Consider the following 20,876-nt stretch of genomic DNA (forward strand, 5'->3'; position numbering starts at 1 on the left):
TGCTCTCTTAAGAAATATCTGTTTCCACAAGAAGAGAGTTCTCTTCCATTCTGTTTTGTCTGTTTCCTTTGATTCTTCCTGTTCTACGATGTGATAGCACATTTAGAAATTATAACCACTGTGAATTATTTTTAAAAAGTCAGAAACATCATCTTTTCCTCAAAATCATACCGATTCCTTTTTAAACACATAATTTTATCGTGTTTTAGTAGACATCAAAATATTTCTGCCAAGTTAATGCTCTTTGGCAGGTAACAGAAATATGACAAAGAACATTTCACATCTCCTTTCACAATTGGGATGGCTAAGCAATGAAAAGGATATCTGCCCTAGAAGTAAAATAACTTTCATTTACTGAAACTAGCAAACCAGCTTGTGTGGTAAATGAGAGGAAAGTCCCGCATGGTGTTTGTATTGCTGTACTTTTTAAACCTGCTGTTGTATGTATCTCCTTTTGCCTAATTCTCTGATTACACTGGTACACCTTGTGCTGGTTCTGACCTCTTTACACTAGAGTCACCCCGAAGGCTTCTGACTGGGCATAAAATATGCCTGGTATTAAATCACTACTCTTGAAGTTGTTGACTATAACTACTCAAGATAATGATATTTGTGTATTTTTAAAAAATAAATTAATGCTTGTGTTTAGATATAACAGATTCTGTTTTTAAAAACTTAATTAGAAAACATTTTCTCTTAAGTTGCATGTATGTGTGTATGAATGTGTTTACTATAGTGTGAAGGAAATCCTCCTTTCACGTGATGACATCTTGTCTCCCCTTCCATGAGTTGCCATGCAATTTTATCAGAATGCTTAGAGTAACCAATTTCATGTTGAATATGACATCTTATGGCTGTACATTGTTGACATAGTTAGTATTGACATCTGGTGGTTTGTAACTGGGCTAGATTTGCGTAAAAATATTTTTCCTCTAAATGAACATGATGATTTGAATAATTTTTCTAGTCTAAGGATAATATCAAAGAATTTATTGAAGCACATTTTAATTGGAATTTTTAAAGTCTATTCTATCAATGTAAAGAAAGTACCCAAGACCAGTTTTGAACATACTATTTGTTGACAAATAAGAATGTATCAGCCTTTTCAGAAAATGATCCTCTTTTAAGAAAAGCTAATTAAAGCTTATATAGCATATACTCAGGAAAATGAAACAGGGCACCCATTTCAGTATGTATTATGTTTTATAATTCTGATTACTTGTTTATACAGTAAATAAGTGAATCACATATGATACAAATATGTACAAATAATAGTGCAAAAGGCACTCTGGTAAGTTTACTATTAGAGAATGAAACTCCTGGTGCTTTAGTAGAGATGAAATATCTTTGTCTCAAAGGAGTTTGAAAAGTCAGAACTAAATGCTTTACATTGTTCTTGTTTTTATGCTAAGAAGGGTCACGTTGTTGGCTTAAAAATGTATGTGTAAGGCCAAAATCTACCATTGATTCTAGGCATGTAATTTCTTTTGGAGTCAGTGGGACAGTGTGGCGATAACTGAGTGCAGCATTTGGCCCTGTGTGAAAGTCGTGTTTGCTCATGAAGTGAATTTTTCAGTATCATTAATTGTCTTCATTGTCGTACATTTATTCTTGAGAATCAAGAGCAACTCAGCTCAGGCTAAACCACACGGTTTCCTCCACTACATGAACAATCAGGCTCTCCACGACAATGCAGATCTGTTCTCCTATTCACTCAAGTTCATAGTCCTGTGACATTTTGGAACTGTCCCTTTCCCCTTTACCAGGAAAGTTGTTAGATTCCATTGCCATGTCTTCCACCACACTAATGCCTGTTCTCTTCATGCTAGTTTGGGTTGTAACAATGCTGTTCCTTCCTACCCCTTGTTGCCATCCAAATCATCTTGCCCATGACCACGAGATTGGTTTTACTAAAGCATTGCTATGTTTGTCTATCTACTCTTCAGTTATCTTCTGGGCCTTCTAGTAGCTGCCAAACACCTAGGCTGGGTATTTTGAAAACCTTCCATCATCTGGCACCTACTTAACTTTTCCAGTCTCACTACTATGACTCAACAACAAGGTCCCTCTGCTTCAGGTATTTCAGATTATGGGCCATTCTCCAAACACATACTCAGCGAACATTTCAATACCCCAGCTTTGCCCCAGCTTTTATTCTCCCCGCCTGGAAGACATTTACTCTCTGGTCCTGTAGAAACTTTGCCTACTCTTTAAGACCCAGATCAGAGTCTTCCACTTTCACAATGATATTCTGGACCATACATTTTAGAAGTGATTCTTTCTAAGTTTAGACAGCTTGGTGCTCTGTTAGAATTAGGGTACTTTTAAGTAGGGCTTGCCTCTTTATATTCAGAACAATTTTATGACGTCTATTAGGTGCAAGGCAGTATCCTAAGCATCACTTGGCTTTAGAGCTTCTCAGCTGCAGGCATGTTGCGGATGTTCCATTCACATTTGTGGCTCTGATATCTGATGATAAGAGAAAGTATGGATAAGTATAGAATCAAGAAAAGCAACTGTAAGTTAATAACTTTTTACTTCAGAAATTTCTCAAGGAAAGTCTTCATAGTTTTACCATGCACAGAAAAATTACAAACACTTTTAACTACACTCATGTACTTGATTGTGGAAATGATGTTTTATCTCTCAGGAATAAAATAGAAAGGGGAAATATGACAGGACTGTGTATGTATATATGCATGCATGCACACACACACACACACACACACACACATATCCTGTGTATCTACCTAGACCTCCAAATACTGTAACTTATATACTTTTGTTATCTTTTGGTGCCAGGTTCTACTTACAGTTACTTTTGGTACAATTCATTTAAATCATGGCTCCTGTTTGTGGATCGTGAATTAGAATCTGGCTTTGAACAAGAAAACATTTAAATGCGTTATGATCCTTTTTCTGTTCTTTTTCTCTTGATATTTTGAAAAAGAGACGTTTTTCAGTGTTATCTTTAATTTCTCATGAAAACTGTAACCTTATTGGGTGAGATAAAGCAGGAATCATACTTTCGAAGCAATTTGTTCTGTATCCACCAAAAGAAAAACATTCTCTTAGTATTTATATTTTAAGATGGGCAAAGTGGTGAAATTTACTCTTTTAAATGGATATTCAGTAAGAAACCCTATGGAATTTTCCAATGAAATTTGTGAAATATTTAATATGTTCATTAAGCACCAGTTTCCTTGTGGTTATAATTTTTATTTATTGTTTAGAAGTGAAACTTTGGGGTTTACACAGTCTAAATAATGCTACCTGTGTTTTCCTTTTTTGGCAGAAGAGCATTTTTTCATAAAACATATTCCTTAAGATATAAGATTTTACACAGTTTGTTTAATCCACATTTTCATTCATTTGTCTAATCTTCCTTCTTTAAACTTGTGGGTTTTAGAAAGGTAGCACTAGGAGAAATGAGGGGGCAAGCTCATGTTGAGATTTATCTCAACAGAAAGGTTTAAGAGAAAAAAGATTAGTTAACAATTTATTAGAAAAATGACATCTAAAAGTTTGCAGTATAAAATTGTTTTTACATTGTTTTTAATACATATAACAATAAATAGAAAAAAAGATAAGCTAATAAAAATATATTTTGTTTCTTTAAATCTGAGTTGAGGATATAACCAGAATATGTTCATGGAAGAGGAGTCAGAAAAGGTTAGTACTTGAGTAAGTCAGTCAGATAGCCTGGATTCAGATTTCAGCTCAAGGTGACCTTAGGCAAATTAATCTCTGTGTCTCAGTTTCTTCATCTGTAAAATGAGGGTAATAATGCTATTTCCTTATAAAGTTTTTTTGAACATTAAATGACTTATAAAATCTGTAGTTTATAATTTATTCTTTAATAAATTTAAGCTAGTATGGCTTTATTACACCTTAAATGTAGTTATTTGTTTACTTTAATCTTTGTTGCATACAAAATTCTTGGATGCAGATAGTTTGTGATCTCAACTTCATAGATTATAGGAAAGGTAGGAGAATGTATTATTTAAGTTTGGAATCCTACTTGGGACATACTTTGCTGCTGGGTACTCTAAGCAGACTCAATTTGAACAGCAGCCAATAATTTAATATGGAATTTATGTTTCAAACTCTCTCTTATCACTTAGCAGTCTGTTGTCTTACAGAACCATTACTAAAAAGGCTAAGAAATCACCCACAGCACAGACTGTTCTATGGTTTCTATATTTGCACTTGGAGATAAAGTGTGTTTATACATAGTGCTTGGGTGTCTGTTTTACAGCCAACTACACTGGGTAATGTACAGCAACGAAGACTTCCTCCTCCATGCAAGAACACATTATTAAATTTATCATTCTTTATTTCTTTCCTTAGATGATTTGTTTTGTTTTACTAACCTAGTAACAGATAAAAATGAAAAGACCAAAAAAGGTCATCTTAAGCTAACTTTAACTTTACTAAATGGAAATGAATTCTTGCTATTCATTGCCCTTAATCCTATTCATTCTTCTTAAATATCAAAAGAAATATACATTCCAAGACAAACAAAAAGTGTTATCTCGGAAGATGTGTGTGTATGTGTATTCTGCTTAATATTCTGTATACTTAAAAATATATAAAGCACCCTTATAAGCAGGAAAGTTTCTTAGCAGCTTTAGTGGCAATAAACCTTATGCAGGACATACATGGTTTAAATCTGTCAATTTTACTTTATTTTTCCCAATTGAAAGGATAAGTCTCTAAAAGATGAGGCAAAACAAATTTTAAAATTGTCATTCTCTAATGAAAACTTTGTGTGGAGAGAAAGAAACAAAGGAAGGTAGGAAGGAAAAGTACAATAAAGAAAGAAAAGAAGGAAATAATTTTTCTTGGCTTTGCAGAATGAATACATCATAGTGGTACCAGGGCAAAAATAGAGGAACCTCAGGAAAGTATATTGGATTATGTTTTTCTTTTTTCTTAAATGGTCAGTCTATGCTTTAGCTAATGAGAGAAGGGAAAAGGCAGCAGGCAGAATATAGCTTTCCCTGGTAGAAGCTAAGGCAGTTTAATTTCAAAGACCAGGAAGCCTGTTGTGGAAGAATTTAGAATAAGGAAAATCATACATGAACTGAGCAGCTTTAGCTGGCTGTTAACCAGCTGATTGCAGAAATTGAGAAACTCCCAGCACAGAAGTGAAGTAATACAACGTAAACCAGCATCCCCATGCTGCTGTGTCTCTGAGGGCTTTGTTTAAGCCATAGCAACACTGAGACATCAAAAGAAGGTTTGGGTCTTTTTTCCCATTTTTGGAAATGGTGTCAATGTGCATAATATTGGGTGATTTATGTGTTTCTGAGGTCTGTGAAAGACAAACTAAAAAGAATTTTTAAAGCTAATGCAGAAATTATCTTGAGTGATCTGATTTTAATTGAGCCCTTAAGGTTTAAGGATATTTCTGTTTTTATTTGCTTGCCTAAATGCTGTTGCCTACCTCCTTTACCAAAACATTGAGGAAACGATGATTGTTGCTTCACTGACCAAGGACCCTATAAGTCTGTACTTGAAAATAGTCTTTTTTGATCTTGTAAAAACTCTAATTGCAATCTTCCCAAGTTACTTTCAATAAATGAATTATCTGCTTCTTATCTTTGTAAGGAAAAGATATAAGAAAGGTATGAAATGGACACATCAGAGTTGGCTAAATGCATTCTTTAAAAAATAATTTGCTGAAGATTTCAGGCCAAAAGAAGATTTGACTGAAAACAATAGACTGCTGGCACCACCAAGACAATGGAGTTACTGCCAACTTGCCCTTGTTTATCTAAAAGATCTATGCAAAAATTAGGTTTTCACACATACATGCATGTGCACACACACACACGATGACACAGTAATGGGAATAAATGAACATTCTTTTTCTTTCATATACTTATGTCTTAAGTAACTCCTTTTAGGCCTTGCCTCTTTGACCGTGGTACCAAGCACAACAGGAAAGGAAGAGGTATTGCTGAGTTCATAATGCTATTTCAGTGTGGCAGCCTAAGTGCACATGAGGAAATGATGCCCTGCGCCTGTATTTGGAGCCCTGTAGTTACTGTGACGACAACACACACTAATGGCAAACAAAGAGGGTCTGCTCATCAGGGCAAGCCAGGAAGAGTTTTGCCAGCTCAGATTTTTCCTAATTATTCTATAAGTCTTGAAATGTGACACTGGAGGAATTCAAGGATCTTTGGGTTTCATTAACTGTTTAGTAAGTGACACATGCTTGAAGAGCAGCCTGGTATTTGGATCAGGGAGTGGCCTTACGTATAAGCTTAACTTTCATATGCTGTGTTGATAGATATCATCTTCTGGTCACCAAACCAACTGGTTTGGCCATAGCCTGTTTATTTTGGTCTTTAAGGAAGTCAGCTGCATTGGTAGAGTTCACTTCTCAGGGCCCCTCAACTTTTGGTAAGACATCCCCACCTTCTACATTCTGCTCATTGCATAAATAATAATGATAATGGCTACATGTAATATATATTATCTATATAATATACAACATATGCAGTACATTTACTATATAAAATGATATGAATAACTAGCATATACTTGAGAAGATTACTATGTGCCAGGAATTGTGCCAAGCATTTTACATGGATGATTTTATTTGCTTCTCATAACAATCCTATGAGGTACTATTTTTATCACTATTTTAGAGATCAGGAAAATGAGGTTTATAAATGTTAAATAACTTACCCAGTGGTAGATTTAAAATCCAAATCCAGGCAATTTGACCTTATCTGTTCTATGTTTTCAACCACTTTTTAAAATTCAGGCAGTTGTTTATGGAACACCTCCACCTAGATGACTATGAGATGTTTTAATGACATGTATAGAATGTGACACTGCAGGGTAACAGCTGCCTCTATAGCATGAAAAGATTCACAAAGTGCAAAGAATGAAGAGATTTAGGGTTAGAAAGCCAACAGAGGCTCTTTTCTAGGATCCCAAAGTGGAATCAGAAGCTTCAATGGCCAGTAGAGTTGGGCCACCCTCGATAAGCTAGGCCTGGGGCACTGAGAAGCAGAAGCGATTCTTCCATTTATTGATGGGGCAATGTGGTTCTTGGTTTCTATACTGCTGGGTTGATTCCTAAGAAGAGGATGCCATGGAGCATTTGATTTTGTACCACCTCCTTTGACACTGTTGGGGCTTTGGTCTGCTGTTGCTTCTATTGACAACTCAGAGCCACACCTTCTATTGTAAACTTTGAATGTGCTGCCAGTCTCTGCCTTGGTCATAAACATTTAGTTTGTGAAGTGGGTTCAAGAGGGAATTCTATGAAATACTTATCTCCATTGTTGGTAGCAATACTTCCTCAAGAAACCTTTGGTGGAGTGTGTGTGTGTGTGTGTGTGTGTGTGTGTGTGTGTGTTTTGGTCAGGAGGCAGTGAGGAAGCGGCTAGAAAGTGCTCCACATAAAGGCTTGTTATTGGTTCCAAATGACTTTGTTTTGGTAGTGAGTTGTTATTCTGGCAGCATGACGCTCCTTCAAAAAAAAAAACAAAAAACAAAAAAAAAACAAAAAAAAACAAGACAAAACAAAGAGCTTGCTATAGTTTAAGAAAAATTATCTGACACTTTTCAGCCATTGGTTTGCTACTGTAGATCAGTGGCATATTTTATTGGATATTTTATTTAATTCTTTTATCTTTATTTGCCTACATGATGTCCAAATGTCTGACTATTTGGAAATAATTGAAACTTTTGAGTTTCTATTTGCATTTCTGGCATTTAACTTTCAGATTGTCTGAAGTAAAAGGAGAGCAATTCTAATAAAATTTTGATGGAGCAGATAAGGCTTTGCTTTCTCTTATGCCAGTGGCCATAAAGACTCCACTTTTCCAGAGTATCACATATCCCAGGTAGTGGGATTGAATACCCCAGGAAGGTGAATGTTTTATATGGGATGACATGTAATGGAATAAATCTCTACCTTCTGAGAAATTCTATTCTAATAAATTGAAACAGTAACTTGTCACAACTATACTAGCTCACCCCCTCCCCAAACACACTACATTCATTATTGGTTAATAGCACAGGACTTGTACTGCTACTCACCTGACAGGCTAAACATCTTCCTGAAGCAAATATACTGTTTGCTGTGTGACACAGACCTGTTTAATCCAAGCCAATGAAAAAGAAGTAAAGGCAGAGATGTATTACATTTCACGAAGGCTGTCTGCTTTCTTGACATTACATCTCTTGATTTCTTTGCAGTAAACTCAGTTTTCCTTTTGTCTTCTCCTGTCTTTATATAAAAAGATGTAACAGTGTCAAAGGAGAAAAAGAATTGTAATTTTTTTTTCACCCACCCAGAAAAAGACAATTAGTGTTCTATTCTTTGGAGACAAAGAGTTTGACTAGTTGGCCTCTGGAAGTATTTTCTTTCCCTCATTCAGTTATTCTAAATTTCTTTTGGCACACAACAGCAATAATTTCCACATTAGTCTTTAGCTAATTGTTAAGATATTTACAGCTTATCATAGTCATTCAAGAATTATCTAAGACTTCGGTAAGATTTCCTAGTTCTCTTTGCACATCTGCCCCTAGTCTAATTGTGAGCAGGCACAGGGCCTTGAGTACCACAGTGTCAATGATTACATGGCTTTGGTCCTGGGAACAGCTATACCTTATAGGAAACCAAAAGGAATGGAAACCTCTAGCCTCTGACCTCACTTGAAACCATCAGATTATCTAGTACTGTGGTTCTCAATACTCTCCATGCATCAAGGTCACCTGGGGTGCTTTAAAAATGCAGATACCTAGCCTATGTCCCCAGAAGTTCTGATTTAAGTTGGCCTGAGAGGGTGCCCAAGTATTGGTCTATTTTGTAAGCTTTTGTGTGATTTTAATTTGCATCTGATATTGAGAACAAGTTATTGCAATCATTTTAAAGACAGTACTTTAAAAGTACTTTAAAAGATAGTACTTTAAAATGATGAGTGCCACCTCATCATTTTAAAGAAGATAGTACTGGAATGAGAAGTAACTCAGCTCAAGTTACGAAACCCTCTGCAGGTAGAATTGAGTATGGAACTGTGCTTACTCAACCCTTGGTAGTGGGTACTTTCTACACCTTGCAGTGCCTATGTTCCTGTCTTAAGAGAACTGAAACTCAGGATCGTTGCCTGGCTTTACTTTTAAGATCTTGACTTAAGGATTTTTTATTACTTTCTGGGTCCATTTCTATGACTGCACCTCAGTTTTGTACTAGAGTCACATAGGTAGAAAAAGAAGTAAAGCAAGGACCAGAACTTAAATCCCCTGAGCCCCAGTCTATTACTTTTTTCTATCACACAATCATAATAAAGTAGCTAATATTTAATGAATGCTTTCTGTATGTTAGGCACTAACAGTTTCATGAGGCAGATACACATATACTATATATTTTACAGATAAGGAGGCTGAGGGAATTGTTCATCCTCCCCTCAGCCCCCAGCAAGCAGGTGGCAAGTCTGGGATGAGTCCAGGCAATTGGACTCCCCAGCCGGGGCTTGTAAACTCTTAATCACTTTGCTATTCTGGAGCCCACTCTGAAAATATAAGGTGTTGGATGGCAGCTGCTCCCTCATATCAGCATCAAGGGTCTTGTTGCAGCTGGTTATGGTGCCCTTAGTTCCTGCTAACTGGGCTTTCTGCTTGACTAGAGATTGGGTCCTTGCCTTTCCCTCTATTTTCCCAATGAGTGGCCCAATTGGAGACAACCTATTCTTGTCAAGATTTTGTTATAATGCTCTATTTCCCCTAGTGACTTTGTTTCTTATTTCCTGTCTTTCCTTTCTCTTGGGGACCAATATAATATTTTATGCCTTACTTTTGGGCACATGAACTTTACCCCAGACATTCTGAACACAAATTCTACTGTCTTGTTTGGATCCTTGACTTTTCGCCTAGTCTTGTGAGTTTGGCTGGGTTCCCCATTTATCCTGGGATTCCTCTCTCTGGACCTCCCCCTATCTTCTCTCACAATACCAGCAACAACAGGAAAGGATTAATCACTTTGCTTTCCTATACAGCCGGTACATTGGAAACAAGTTGATCTGTCCTGTGAAACTGACAGGTCAGTGTGTTAATGTACTCTGAAGAACTTTTAAAATCTACATTTTTAGGTAGCGTGTATGAAATTAATTTTCTGATTGATTCTTTAAGTTTGAAATTCTATAGAACAGGCTCTTTCACACCTAGAGAAAAATTTATGTGTGTTGTCTGGTAAAATGAACCTTACTAAGATGAAAATCACCAATAACAAATACTGTAGCACAGGTTTTTCTAAGCAATAGAAAGCAAACAAAAAATGAAAAGATTCTTATAATTATCATATAACACATATTTACATGTAAATTCAAAAAATTCAATGTGATAAATAAATTCTGTTATGACTTGGCACTGTTTTTAGAATCACCTTGCACCAAACAAGTACTCAATAACTGTTAAATTGAATTCATTAAATATCATGAAATTGATAAAGTAAATATTAATGACCAGTTTCCATTGATTGAAGTGAGCATAATTTTTCCTTGATAAACATGGCAGTAACAATTAGTGACCATTGGTGATTATTTCTCTGCTTCTCAGTTTTCTCTAAACCTTTATGGTCATGTATGCTTTTCTAACAATATTAATTAAAAATAAACAAATGTTTTAAATGTTCACTAGAGTATCACAGAATAACCAATTCATAACTAAGTGGGAGCTGGACTTAGTAGCTCTAATGAGCATGATGCATACATGTTTCCATTAATAGACTAGAATTCTTACTTTAAAATACAGTGGCATAGACACATAACTATTGACAAAAGTCTAATTGCAGCTACTAACCCAAAACCACAACCAGGCTGTAGTTCATTAGCTGGAAACACTTCCATCCTTGGAAATCTATTTTGGAGTTAGGATTGCTCCACTCCTCTACAAGTGGTAAAGCAACAGCTGCCTTTTAATTAATGTTTCTGCTGACAGTTCCAGCTGATGAATACCATTGAATTTCCCTATTACCATCAATACTATCTACATTGCTCCAAAAGGATATATTGAGTATAATTGCTTTATTTTGCCTTATTTCACCTTATTTCTTTCTCACATCACTTCTTCCAAATTCCAGTGATGCCATTATTTACATCACCATTCACATCTTCCAGGGAATAAAGTCCCAGTGGAACACATGTGTTCCTGGTGATGTATTGTGATGGAATCTCACCAAAACGAGCACGTGAAATGCTGAGCTCAGAGAAGAGGACAAGGGGGAAAACCAGATGAAAGTGGCCTGTGGTTTCTCAGAAAGTGAAGAATTTTGTCCTTTTGAGAGAAAGATTAGGGAAAAAACAGAGATCTTGTTTTTCTACATTGTATTAGTGAAAGATTAAAATCATCCCATTTGAACTATATCTGGGTTATATTATTTCAATTTCTCTTTCCAGACACTTTCTCATAGGAGCTGAATTTTAACAGAGCTTTCACTGTTAATTGTGTGAGAATTTAGAAGGATTTGGTCTGTGTGAAAGTACATGATTATAGAGTGAGGTCCACTCAGTCTGCTCATCTTAAACAATATGTCCTGGGACTCAATCAGGCAAGGCTCATGTTTTGTAGCTAAAAGAGGGGTTGGATTGATGCTGAACTGAGAGAACATAGGATCTAAATGGCATGCCATCAGATGGTAGAGTGGTTCAAGCTAGCAGCTGGCATCTGAAGGTCTAACATGCGGTTATGGGGTATTCTGGCAGGCGGTTAGAGGATGCCTGCATTCTGACACAGGCAGGGAGTCAGTCCACATTTGGGCAAGCTTGTCAGCAGGAGCAGGAGGGAGAGCAGGGAGGTGGGAATCAGGAACAGGATAGCTGTGGAGGAGGAGCAGTCCTAGAGACTGTGAGTGAGATGCCAACATTGTCATACAATGTCAAAACAACTAAGAGGATGCTAAATCCTAGTGCTGGGCTAGAGTTCTTTGTGTCTCTCCTGCTTCACATTTAGTAAAAATAATGTACTCATTCACCAACTATTTTTTGAAACTCATGTGTTCAGGCACTGAGCTAGGGATTGGGATACAACGGTGAATGTTATATTATCTCTGCTCTCTAACAGGAGTTACAGGCAAAACAGTGGCAATTTCAACACCAAGCGACTAGTGGGTAAATGGTTTAGTGGGACCACAGAAATGGGACCACTCACCTGGTTTGGGATGGTCAGTGATTGGTCCAGAGACAGTATAAAGTGACTCTTGCTGTGGGAAAGGGAACTGTAGAGGCCGAAAACAAGATAGGGCCTGATAAACAAGGTCTAAGGGAATGCATCAGACATGAGTGTTACTGAAAAGCTCAAACATCTGACTTGTTACAACAAGTCTACATAGCTCTACCAATAGTGGGGAATTAGTGAGTTGCTTTCTTTCACTTACATGACAATTTTAATGTTTTAAAAAATAATGTGATGAAGAGGTCTGCTATATACATATATATTCATCATAGTTAAATCTTTAGTGGCCATAATGAGGCAACCAAAGAAGCCTCTTGCGGGCTAGAAAATTCCTGACCCTCAAACCACATTGCTGAGTATTTTTTCTAAACAGTGACTACTTGAGAGTATGTTTAAAAACAGATGATGAATGCTTCCTATAAAAGTATTTGCTTTAGGACTTTTATAAGTTTGTGCACTTTGAAAAAATACTTACATATATTCAACACTCCACTTCAAGTGCCTAACTGCTGCTGAGGCAATAAACCTAGGTCGTAGCCAGAAAATTTTTGAAGCACATGTTGGAGAATTGCCTTACCACATATTAAAATGAATTTTGAACCAGAAGCAGTGGAGGTTGAAGGGGGAGTATCGATTGAGCCCAGAAGTTCAAGTCTAGCTTGGGCAATAGAGTGTAGCTGAGTCTCTTTAAAAAAAAAAGAATTTTGAACCCATATTAATTAAAACACTTTGCAGGTGGTATCAGAATCAGTTCACATCAGATGAGGAGATCAAGGGAAAATAGTAGAAGGTTCAGGAAAGTATATACCTATAAAATTGGTGTACATTTTTAATACTATAAAAATGTAGTATTATAAAAAAGATTTCAAATCTATACTGAAAATATGAATTATTCCATCAACAGGGTTGAAATAACTGGAAAAATATGAAATTAAATTCCTGTTACAACTTAACTAAAATATGCACTAGATGGACCAGAAATTTAAGTCTAAAAAAATGAAGGTGAAATACTAACCAAAAAAACTACAAACATATATAGGTGGGGAAGGCTTTCCTAAGTAAGACAAAAAGTCAGTAAAACATAAGACTAAAACATTTGATTCCATAAAAACTGAATGAAAACTTTTACACTGAAAAAAAAACCCCTTATAACCATCATGAGCAAAGTTAAAATTCAAACAACAATTTGTGACCAAAATAATCAGGAACAAATGTCCTTAATATAAGACTTTTGTTTTGTTTTGTTTTTGAGATACAGTTTTACTCTGTGGCCTAGGCTGAAGTGTAGTGGTACGATCTTGGCTCACTGCAACCTCTGCCTCCTGGGTTCAAGCAATTCTCATGCCTCAGCCTCCTGAGTAGCTGGGATTATAGGCGCATGCCACCACGCCAGGCTAATTTTTGTATTATTAGTAGAGATTGGGTTTCACCATGTTGACCTGGCTGGTCTTGAACTCCTGACCCCAGGTGATCCACTGGCGTTGGCCTCCCAAAGTGCTGGGATTACAGGCCTGAGCCACCACTCCAGGCCAAGACTCTTTTAAATGAAAATAGAAAAAGAGACACAATAGAAAAATTGACAAATGACATAAATAATTTGGAATAAATATGTGAAAAACTACTTAATCTTACTTATAATCACTTATAATTAAAAATTAAATTAAAAGAAGATGTATTATTTCAACCAATACATTGACAAAGACAAAAAAATTCAATACCCAGTATGATAAGGGTATGAGGAAATTGACACTCTATGTTGCTGGTGGGAAAACCAACTGCAAAAGTTTCCAGAAAAGCAACAATATGTGGCAAAAATCCTTATAATCAGAAGAAAAATAAGAATATTTCCATTTTGAGAAATAAAAAAATCTAAACACATGCAGTGCTTTTGAGAGTACATTGTTTGTTCTTCCTCCTATTGTTCTCAAATCTATTGACTTGTAAAAATTTGGCAGACCTAGAGACTGTTACATGAAAAAAACAGCCAATATACTTCTTTCTCAGTTGCTTGATAGGATTTCCTAGGAGGGACCTTGTTAGAATAGGATTGTTAAAACAAGGCTGCATAGTCCTTAAGTGTCAAGTACATCTTGATAGCAACTTGTTTCCTTACTTTTGTATTATTAAAACAAACTGATAGCCAAAATTGACACATTTATCACTAGATCATGAGGGTGAGGGACCAAGGAGCAGGTGGAAGAAATGGCTAATTGCACCAAACAACTCTTTGCCATGGATCATTACCTAGAATAAAATTACTCAGGCTCATTAAACTGTTTTGGGCATGAAATACTCTGAAAAAAAATTGATTTACCATAGTATTTGTAGATACTGGTAGATGCTAAAAGATAATTGACTCTAACCTCTTTTTAGGAAAGATGATGAAGTTGAGACCTAGAAAGTTTAACTTTGTCAAGGTCATACAGCTTATTAATTCAGATGTATGAATTCATAGACAAGTCACAATGCTGTGGCACATATCTTCCTAGAATCCAGAACACCACCTGTCTTACTTTATTTCCCAAGATACCTGTTGTATAAGAGCTGTTATAACTGTTGTATGATTTCTCTGTATTCTCATGCCTCTAGCACCACCAGATGTTGGGCTTTTCGGCAGCTCACTACCTATCAATCCTGCCTGTTACTCCAGGGTGTGGAGAGAGGCTGGTGCTAACCTAAGCTCCAGTTATAGAGTGGTGTCTGGGGTGAATGTGTCCTATGTGGTGTCCATTGAAGGTGGTAAATGATTCTCAGCTGCTTCTCACTGCACTGACAGCAGGGTCATTTTGTGAATGGGTAGGGAGCAGCAATTTGAGTGAAATCTCACTCAAGATCTTGTGTGCTAACATTTTTCTTCTTTCTCCTGGGGAAGCACTTTTTTGGAAGAAGCCACTCCTGAAACATTACCCCGAGTAAAGCTAAGCATGAAGCATTTTAAGCCAAGCTGATCACCTAGATTATCTTTTGCTGTTTGATCCTGCAAAGAATGTGCTGAGATGAGTAGTAGTGCTGTATCACATAAGTTGTCCTTTCGTTTTCATACATTGGGCTCAAGCGAATGAAATCTCTTTACTTCTCTCATACCCACAGGTGAAGAGGAGTGAGTCCAAGCATCATATTTAATTCTGTTAATTACAATGTAAGTGTAAATAATACCAACAACGGTGCTCTAGTTTCAACTTCTGTTTGATGATTGTCAGACCCAGAAATCTAACAAACAGTACATTATTCAACGGATTTTTCACATTGTCCATTTGTAGACCTCTTTTCTTTAAACAGTCTAGCCAATTATATTCTCATATCCTTGTTTCCTATTATCTTTTGTAGCCTCCTTGACATAATCATACTGTGACTTATGGGAATTGTTTCCCCCTCTTCCCTTTTCCTCTGGGTTCAGGCTTGGATATGTACAAATTTTGTCCCTCTGCATCACACGAGGACCCTTTCCATTAGGCCTTGTATTCAACTTCCTATGCTTTCCTGAGCTTATTCTTTATTATCTCTTATTTACCTTTTATTCAGAATTTTTTTCTTTCTCCTTATTTTTTTAGATATTAAAACATTTTTAAATTATTAATATAATTTTTGGTGGACAAATTATAATTACATACATTTTTGGAGTATAATGTGATGTTTTGATATATGTATACATTGTGGCATGATTAAATCGGGCTAATTAATATTTATCACCTATCATTTTGTATAGTGAGACATTTGAAATTTACTCTCTTATTTTGAACTATGTAATGCCTTATTATTGATTGTAGTCATTCTGCTGTGACATACATCTCAAAACTTACTCTTCTTGTCTACCTGAACTTTTGTACCCTTTAATCAACAACTCCCCATTCCTTTCCTCTCCCCCACTCCAAGTCTCTGGTAACCATCATTTTACTCTCTATTTCCATGATTTAACTTTATTAGATTCCACATATAAATGAGATCATGCAAGAACCCTTTTTCTGTTATTTCTTCTGCTTCAGCCAGTCTTAGAGCGTCTTTCAACGTTAATATACATGAAAGCTACACAAAATCAAGGCACTTTTATTAATGTTGTAGAAAAAGGTATATTCACAGGGATAATTTTTTAACCAATAATTAACCTTCAAACTCAAGATGTATTATCAATTTCCAATTAAAACTGGTAACTCCAATCATTCTCCAGGAAATATCCACCTTGGAGGAAGGACCCAACATTTCTTCCATATTGTTGTATAACAGAGCAGAGTTCCAAGAACAAATTGATATTCAATGAGGAGATCAAACCAAACAGTAGGGAGCAGGAAGATTGTCTGTCATGACTCTTCCTAGGTTTTAACATTTGTTTTTCTATTTTGGAATTTGGTGCTGTAAGGAGGAATAGTGTCTACTATGCTCAGAAACAGGGAGAATATGGTATGAGTACAAGGGTTTTAAAGGGTGCTCAATATACTAAGAAAAGGCCAGAATCTTCATTATATAAAGTCCTTAGCTAAATTCCAGATATTTTTCATAAGTGCATTGGAGCAATAGCTTAACTTTAAAAGGAGAGTTATAAATAGGTATGTAAAATATGCATGTAGAATAATTGAGCACCATTTTACGAAATATTCCCGAAAAGATTCTGCATAATGTTGATGTTTAATTACTTTCTTTAACTCAACTTAAGTTCTTTATTAATAGTGGTTGACTTATTTGTTCAGTTTTGTTCAGACCAACTGAAGTTTACAACTGATTAAACTGAGGGTATAATCTCTTATGTTTTGTGTGATCTGGACCTGACTACAGAAGCAATTTCCCAGGTCACCTGAATCCCAGTTAAACTGAATGACAAATTAAGAATCATGATACCGATAAGACCCAATCTCTAAGCTGTCACCTGAATATGATGATCATCAATGTCACTTTTTTTTCTTTTTTCTTTTCTTTTCTTTCTTTCTTTCTTTCTTTCTTTCTTTCTTTCTTTCTTTCTTTCTTTCTTTCTTTCTTTCTTTCTTTCTTTCTTTCTTTCTTTCTTTCTTTTCTTTTCTTTCTTTTTTTTTTTTTTTTGACGGAGTCTCACTCTATCACCCAGGCTGCAGTGGCGTGATCATGGCTCACTGCAACCTCCACCTCCCAGGTTCAAGTCATTCCCCTGCCTCCACCTCCCAAGTAGCTGGGATTCTAGGCATCTGCCACCATACCCGACTAATTTTTGTATTTTTAGTAGAGATGGGATTTTGCCATGTTGGCCACACTGGTCTTGAACTCCTATCCTCAAGTGAACCGCCTGCCTCAGCCTTCCAAAGTGCTGGGATTATAGGTGTGAGCTACAGTGCCTGGCCAATGTTACTTTTAATATAACTATTAAAGCTATTGGCTCTAGAAAGAAAGTAAATGACAGATAATAATAGTTACTTTTATTGAGTGCTTCCTACCATATCAGGAACTGTGCTAAATGCTTTATGTCCATGAGATAACTATTATCATTTTCGTTTTATGGATATAATCATACTGTTTTTTGAATTCTTCTCTAAGACATGATCTAAACTCTTGTCAACTAAAATTTGGGCTTGTCTAAAACCTCAGATATGTAGATTTTTACAGAATGAGGCAAGGCTCATAAAATAATTTTTTTCCTAATAGATTTTCTAATACTTGATAGTTTTGATTTGTATACAAAATTCACTATGAAATTTAAAAATCTACCACAAAGATATTATCAGAGTAAAAAAATGTGAGCCACATTTAGTCTTTTTAATTTTCTAAACCTCAGAAAGATTTTTTATTGTTTTAATAACAGCATCATCATAATATATTAAGATGCTGTGCTGTCCTTTGTAGGGAATGGTGGAACAAGGGATGATGGTTAGCCATCATAAATTCAACCAGTACTGTGAGCTGATTTCAGGAGAGGAATTGAGCATCCATTATTTCCTGCCAGATTGCTCTCAGGATTATTGGGAAATAAATATTTCCTTGTGGAAGGCTAACTGCTCTTAGAGCAAATCTTCAATCTTCACCTGTGTCTCTGGAACTACTTCACTGACCAGCCCAGACTATGTGTGATTTATAATTCAAATAATATAAATCACACATATATTTAAGACATACTTTATTGAAAAGTTTTAATTATACTCACTTTAAGTTAGAGATCAATTAAACCTGTATTAGTCCATTCTTGCATTGCTATAAAGACATATCTACAACTGAGTAATTTAAAAAGAAAAGAGATTTAATTGGCTCATTTTCTGCAGGCTGTGCAAGAAGCATGATGCTGGCATATGCTTGGCTCTTGAGGAGGCCTCAGGAAATTTACAATCATGGCGGAAGGTGAAGTGGAGAGTAGGCATGTCACATGGCCAGAGCAGGAGCAGGAGAGAAGGAGGGCGGGTGCCACACACTTTTAAATGACTAGATCTCATGAGAATTCCATCACTATTGCAAGGACAGTACCAAGGTGATGGTACTAAACCATGAATGAGAAACCACCCCCATGATCCAATCACCTCCCACCAGGTTCCACCTCCAACACTGGGGATTACAATTTAATACAAGATTCGAGTGGGGACACAGATCCAGACCATATCAAAACTTTTGTCTGATATCTTCTTTAAATACCTAATGAGTATAATTGTCTCATGGAAAAAGGAAGCTCTGGGAAACCTAATGTACAGCTCACTCACTGCTGTCATGTCAATTGCAGACCTCTCAAGCAAGCACTGCTGGAAGAAAGAAGAACTAGCATCTCAGTTCTTTCGGTCTCTCTGTTTGCATACACTGATTGTTCTTCAAGAGAAGAAGCAAGACCCATTTTTGGGTCTGACATATGGCTACTTACTAGTTACTTCCTCCTTCACTTCCAGTCCTTCAGTAATAGGAGGTGGTAATACAGAGAGCATGGATGTTTAACTGCATCATGGGTATATGATGGTAGCATTATTGTTATAGTGAAAAGTTAGAAACAAATACATGTTTAATAATAGGGTGCTATTAACCAAGAAAAGGTGAGATTTGAATAGCTCTTAATACATCCACTTAATGACAATCTGCAGACATAAAATGTGAGAGTAAATGATATTAATAAAATAATGTATTGAGTAAAAATAAATGCATTACAGAAAGTATCTTTAAGATTCTATTGCAAAAACAAGAAGATTATATTTCTAACATTAACAGTAACCATTTCCATTTGGAGATATAAATGTGTGATTTTAAATTTCTACATTAAGCATGAATTACATTTAATAAGGAAAAGAGTTGAAGCTATTTCAAAATAATTTAATGGATCAGCTCACATGGCCAAATAGATAAGAAATACTCCTTTTAAACTCAAAATTTAATAAGATATTCTCTAGAGGTCATAGTGCCAAAATTGTATGTGTGTATGTTTATACCCTTACCTTCTTCCATAAAAAGTATTAAAACCATGATCAGGAAGGTGGTTTTCCCAGGGCGAGGCTCATACATTGCACACCGGATGTGCTGACCCCTGTGATTTCCCCAAATGTGGGAAACTTAACTGCATAATTTGTGATAGTGGGGGACTGCGTTCATGCTTTCCCCTTAAAAAAAAAGTTTTCATGTGGATTTGGTAGAGATTGTTATCCATTGTCCCAAATAAAACTATGTCTTTATGTTTTTAAATAAAACATTTCTTAGTTAGCATATGCATGGACATTTTGCTTTCCCATGAGTGAATTTGTTTCATTTTGTTTTTTAAAGATCGAACAGTCACATATTTACAGAAAAGCTGGAAGCACAGACAAAGACTTTTTTTTTTTTTCTTGAAACACTGGAGAGTAATTTCTGATCTGATGTCTCACATTTCTTTCGTTGGATCACCTACAAACAAGGATATTCATCCGTATAACTACAACACTAGCATCAAGGTTAGGAAATTAACATTGATACATCACTATCATCTAATACTCAGAACCCATTTAAGTTTCTCAGTTGTCCCAGAAATGTCTCATATAGTGAAATAATTTATTTCAGAATCACACATGGCACTCAGTTGTGTCTCCTTAGTTTATTTCACTCTGTAACATTTCCTTAGCCCTTCTTCTCTGGCCCTTTAAAGTCCTATAATATTGTATCATAAATAAGCACTTTGAGGAATCAAAGTAAATGATCCTTCCTCAAGATTGTCCATAAAGTTAAAAAGCAACATACGATCTTCTCAACTTTAGTCGGTTTGAAAGTAGTCAGACCTGGTTTCATATCCACACTCTGCAACTGAGAAAGCCTTTGCTCTACCATACCCACAGTCTACCCTCTAGAGTATAGACCTTAATTAGAAAGGTAGAAAAATATTGAAATAGGTGATGAGAAGAGAAAAGTAAAAATATGGCGAAGAGAATTTGAGATTTGGAAATGTGCTGTTTCTTTCAATCTTTATGAGGCTTAAGATGGGTTTTTGGAAGACGTAATATTTAGGACATACTTTATATGATGTCTCTGTGACCAATATATGTGTTGTGAAGATAATTTGATGCTTTTAGTTCTTTAAATATTTCTTCTTAAATAAACCCATTCAGTCCATTAACCATGGTTAATGTTTTCCCACTGGTTTGTACATGTCATAGTTAAAGACCAATGTAGACTAGCAGGGAAGTAGAAAAAGAAAAATTAGTACATTCATGAATTATTCTCTGTTCTACTTTAGACAAGTTAATTTTCCTTAAATTATCAGGTTCCGTCTTAATCATAGGCCATTT

The 20,876-nt window shown here is 35.9% G+C and overlaps 1 protein-coding gene and 1 non-coding gene across 8 annotated transcripts in view; both read left to right on the forward strand.

Annotated features, from left to right (window-relative positions):
• The window catches only part of LOC105479439 (filamin A interacting protein 1), a 236,757-nt gene that overhangs the window by 34,812 nt on the left and 181,069 nt on the right, over positions 1–20,876 (forward strand). Inside the window, exon 1 of one of the 7 annotated variants that reach the window (XM_071096828.1) lies at positions 2–2,518. The exons of the other annotated variants lie outside the window; for them this stretch is intronic. The gene's annotated coding sequence lies outside the window, so the exon portion shown is untranslated. Of the gene's footprint in view, position 1; positions 2,519–20,876 lie in introns of those variants that run through there. 7 annotated transcript variants of the gene reach the window in all.
• On the forward strand, positions 19,564–19,724 carry LOC112426300 (U1 spliceosomal RNA). Its single transcript, XR_003017573.1, has one exon. It is a non-coding gene; the product is annotated as a U1 spliceosomal RNA (small nuclear RNA).

The sequence above is a fragment of the Macaca nemestrina genome, chromosome 5, assembly GCF_043159975.1.
Source record: "Macaca nemestrina isolate mMacNem1 chromosome 5, mMacNem.hap1, whole genome shotgun sequence".
NCBI classification, from domain to species: Eukaryota; Metazoa; Chordata; class Mammalia; order Primates; family Cercopithecidae; genus Macaca; species Macaca nemestrina.